Below are 5217 nucleotides of genomic sequence, written 5' to 3' on the forward strand. Positions count from 1 at the left end.
AAGAAAAACACCAATAGAGTATACCTACACATATATATGGAATTTAGAAAGATGGTAACGATAATCCTATATGCAAGACAGCAAAAGAGACACAGATGTATAGAAGTCTTTTGGTCTCTGTGGGAGAGGGCGAGGGTGGGATGATCTGGGAGAATGGCATTGAAACATGTATATTATCATATGTGAAATGGATTGCCAGTCCACGTTTGATGAATGAGACAGGGTGCTTGGGGATGGTGTACTGGGATGACCCAGAGGGATGTGATGGGGAGGTGGGTGGGAGGGTGGTTAAGTATGGGGAACACAAGTACATCTGTGGCAATTCATGTCAATGTATGGCAAAACCACTACCATATTTTAAAGTAACTAGCCTCCAATTAAAGTAAATCAATTTATATTAAAAAATATTCTCATAGAGAAATCAGTGAGGTCTCAGGGGAAGCAGGACATGAAAAAGGATGAACCAATCTGGGTCTGATATCATGCAAGTCGTGGAGAGGGAAGATACAACCTGTTTTCATAGGGAACTTGGGACATAAGTTATGCCTCAAACGTGCCCCAACCCAAGACTAGGGAGCTGGGATTTCACTCTCCCACTAGCACCTCCCTCTCATCCTTCAACTAAAACCAAACTGGTGCCTCGGAACCTTTATATTAGATCCTCCAAGACAAATCAAAGGTGACACTAGAAGCAAAAAGACACCAAAGCTCAGGAAAGTTCAACCTCAGATAATATCTCTATTTCTGCACCCACTCTCCATCTCCAGCATCATATCTGGAATCCTGAGAGTCTAAAGAACTCCATGAGTCTCTAGACATAAGCATTTTTCAAAATTCAGCTTTAATTTATTTTATTTTATTTTTAAACTTTACATAATTGTATTAGTTTTGCCAAATATCAAAATGAATCCACCACAGGTATACATGTGTTCCCCATCCCGAACCCTCCTCCCTCCTCCCTTATACACAATGGAGTATTACTCAGCCATTAAAAAGAATACATTTGAATCAGTTCTAATGAGGTGGATGAAACTGGAGCCTATTATACAGAGTGAAGTAAGCCAGAAAGAAAAACACCAATACAGTATACTAATGCATATATATGGAATTTAGAAAGATGGTAACAATAACCCTGTGTACGAGACAGCAAAATTCAGCTTTTAATTTAATAGAAGTATAGTTAATTTACAGTCTTGTATTAATATTAGTTGTATGGGAAATTATTTCCTTTATACATACATATGTATCCATTTGTTTTTAGGTTCTTTTCCCATACAGGTTATTAAGACTATTGAGAAGAATTCCTGTACTGTAGAGTAGGTCTTTGTTGATAATCTATTAAATAAAGCAGTATACAGATATTAATCTCAAACTCTCAATTTATCCCTCTCCCACATTTTAACATTGGTAACTATAATTTATTGTTTTGATGGAGGGAAGTATCCATAGGCACTTTTTCGATCTGGGTCTGTGCTTGTGAGAGTGCAGTGGCCAGGGAAAGCAAGCCTGAGAGAGACTCATTTGAGATGATGGTAAATGTTAAGAAGGACTGGCCAAACAAAAAGCTGGCAGAAAAAAAAATTGTAGATGTGGGAAGTAGTCCCTGCTAAGGACCAAGGTAACCAAGCTTAATAAATGGCTACCCTTCCATTGCCAATCTTCCTTCTATGCTTGGAACTTGGCCTACAGGTGAACCACTATGACCTCATCCCATGCTTCAGTTGTGAGTTAGCAGTAATGAGGCATGTCAGCCTTCCCAAGAAGGGAGAACCTGGGGCTATCATGTGGCTGAATACGCTCTGGACTCAGGGATGTGTCCACAAACTGGTTTTCACCAGGACCATCAGGTGCTAGGGGCACCACCAATGCCTCTGACTATCTCCATGTACTTGTTCTCAGGAGTAGAAATGCCAAGGAACTGATAGAGCAAAGAAACAAGTAATGACTCTTGTTTCATCTTGCCCCATGTGATTCCCATGGCCCTTTGACCACACTGCTCTCTGCCCAAAAACTCTTTCCTCTATTCCTTCTTCAAAGGTGGCTTGTGAATAACATCAGCACCTGACTCTGAAGCCTGGTGGCTGGAATTCAACTCACAATCCACTGGGACCCAGAGATGTCCAGACTTGTCCTGTGTTTCTGTCCATTTTCTCCAACCAGATTCATAAAGCAAAGTCCTGAAAAAATATTAGTGTGATAGTAACCCTTTTAAGACCTTTGAAGCTCCAAGGTCTGTTTTGAGCATCAAAGAGGGAACACATCGGTTTCATCCAGGCTAGTCTCAGACCCCAGCCTCACTCAGTGAGGGCTTTCCTAAGGAAACATAAGACACTTATCTAAGTTACCAGAAGGCTGAGAAAGGAATGCTTCTCGCTTGAATGCAGGTGCATGTTATCCAGTCACCCAAGGTCTGTGTTGTGTGAATGAGGAGCGGGAGCTCTTTGGATTCTGAGTTGGGAGTGAGTCAGTCACCACCTGCAGGACTGCCTCCTGGGGTCACTACAGCTGGGGGCCCCCAATGTGCCTGGAACCCAGAAGAAACAGCCCTGAATATTGCTTTCCTGCTGCTACATGGAGGCAGGTCTGCTGATAAAATTGGAACCAGACTTGAGGGGCAAAGGGAAAGGAGCTTCCACTCTGGTGTTTGAAGACATCTTAGAGCTATCCAGCAGTGGATGCAATTGAGCTTTCTCTCATCTTTCCCTTCCCGGAAGTCTCATAGCTTGGGAACAAGAGTTCCTGGGTCCCTGGGCTGAGATCAGGTAGTTATAAGTCAGAAGTTACCAATGGGGTAGCTTGTAGATTCCTCAGCAGAACCCAAATTAGGCTAATGAATCATCTCTCCTAAAAAATTCTGGGAACAAGATATGCCAGGACTCTTAGACAAATTTTGTAGTATTTTAAATACTATTTAAAGTAGATATTCTTTTGGATGACCTGCCATTTACTCTCTGGATTGGGATGATACCCACAGTTAGAGTGGAATCAAAGGGCTCCTGGGGGAGGCTGTCAATATCCCTGTGACTCATTAGCAGTGAGTACAGCTCTATCCCCTCCATATCTGGAGCAGAAATTAAACCAGGAAGGACACAACCTCCAAGTTTAACAGGAAGACTCAGGTAGGTCTGGCCCTTAGGTAGGCACTATTCTTTTCCCAGTGCTTCTTCCTTCCCTCCTGGGTCCTGTGCAGCTGCCCACCTCCTGGTTATTGGGTTGTGAATTCCTCCTCCCTTCTCTAGCAAATATCCTTGCAGTATCACTTGTGGCTTCCTCTCTACCCAGGCCCTATCCCTCACCTGAAGATGACACTAAAGAAGAGAAAACCAAGGAGGGGTCTGCCCAGATCATTCTTTCTTAAGATGTCTGCATTACTTCTCCTTCCAGACCCTGTCCTGATGAATCAAGATCTCCAACTAGATGACTCAGTAGCTTAGCAGGGGAGTGGAGATGCAGATAGGGTTGGAGGTAAGGTGGTCAGGTATGGGGGTGGGGGATGATTTTCAGATGACAAGAGAAGAGTAGGAGTAAGGAGCATGTGGTCCTCCAAACACTCACTCATTGCTGACCTGCCTGAATCTGCTATTTTGGGCCCCTCAGGGTATCACTAAGATAGAAACTTCATTCTATAAACTTCTTACTAACAAACAATTTCAAACATAACAAATATAAGAAAGAAGAGTGTCATGAACCCTATATTTCATCATTCGGCATCAATAACTACAAAACTAACCTCTTAGTCCTACAGGTTGTCATAGACTGGAGACTATGCAACATCAATATTGTGGACAATTGAGTTCCCAGTGAAGACATTCTTGACTTGCATCAGGTCTTTTTCTTCTTGCTATGTTCTCATTTGTGGTGGGGGAAGGGAAGGAGGAAGAGAGAGAATAAGAAAGGAAAAGAGGGAGAGGATAATCCCAACATGAGGGACCACCATCAAAACCCCATGCCAACTTGCATACCTCCCAAAGGCCCTACTTCTTAATACCATCACAGTGGGAGTCAAGGGTGGACACAATTCAATCCATAGCAGCTATGCTGTTCTGTTTTTAAATCAAGACAGACCCTCATTTCATTCTCTCTTTTACTCCTTGTTCATTTTTCCTGAAGTGTTTTAGGGACAAGATGAACATTTCACAAAATATACATAATGAGTATTTGGGGTAAAATGATAGGATGTGAAAAAAATGCTCATTTGTTCCCAATAAAATTAACACCTAATATCCAGTCCATGTACAAATTTCCCTGATTTTCAAAAAGCAGTTTTCACCGTTTATTGAAAGAATGTGTTCATATGTTGCACTTGGTTGTTCTCCTTTAAGACTAAATAACTGTTCCTCTTCCAATTTTAATGCCATTTGTTTTTTCAGAAACAGGGAGGAAGCAGGGTGGTTTGTCTTGCAGAATGTCCCACTGTTGGGTTTAGAGCAGGAGTCCACAATACCAGCACAGTGGGTCATGACCAGTACCATTTCTTGGTCTATTAGGAACCAGACCTCCACAGAGGGAGGTGAGCTGCAGGCCAGTGAGTGAGGCTTCATCTGTATTATAGCTGCTCTATATCATTCTCTCGTCACCCCCAGAGGGGTCAGTCTAGCTTGTTTTCCTGGAACTCTTTGTAGTTACATAACCTATGCTTAATAGAAACAAAAATAGCATAAATATTGATGATTTTTTCCTTTCTCAGTGCTCAGAATGGTGAGTTGGTGCCCTAGTAATCTATCACAGTGACAAATTAGATGTTGCCCATTACCATCTGTACACATTTGGCCAGCTTAAAATTAAATATTAGAAAACTAAGATCATGGGATATAGCCCCACCCTTCATGGCAAATAGAAGGAGAAAAGGTGGAAGCAGTGACAGATTTCTTCATCTTAGCCTCTAAAACCACTGTGGATGGTGACTGCAGCCATGAAATCAGAAGGCATTTTCTTCTTGGCAGGAAAGCTATGAGAAACATAAACCGTGTGTTGAGAAGCAGAAACATCATTTTGCCCAACAAACTGGTTGATGTTTGGCCTTTTCATTTGGATTCCTAAACTTTCTGTCCAGTCCCCATTGGTCTTTGACGTCCCTTAGCTTTCTGATCTTTCATGATTCCCAATATTATTTTGCACATTTCTTTACCCAGTCCTGAAATCAGCCATCTCTTTAAGAATCCATGCATCGTCTGGATGGGAAATGTATTTAGAAGCTACATGTTAGACCTCAGGATA

The sequence above is a fragment of the Bubalus kerabau genome, chromosome 5, assembly GCF_029407905.1.
Source record: "Bubalus kerabau isolate K-KA32 ecotype Philippines breed swamp buffalo chromosome 5, PCC_UOA_SB_1v2, whole genome shotgun sequence".
NCBI lineage: Eukaryota > Metazoa > Chordata > Mammalia > Artiodactyla > Bovidae > Bubalus > Bubalus kerabau.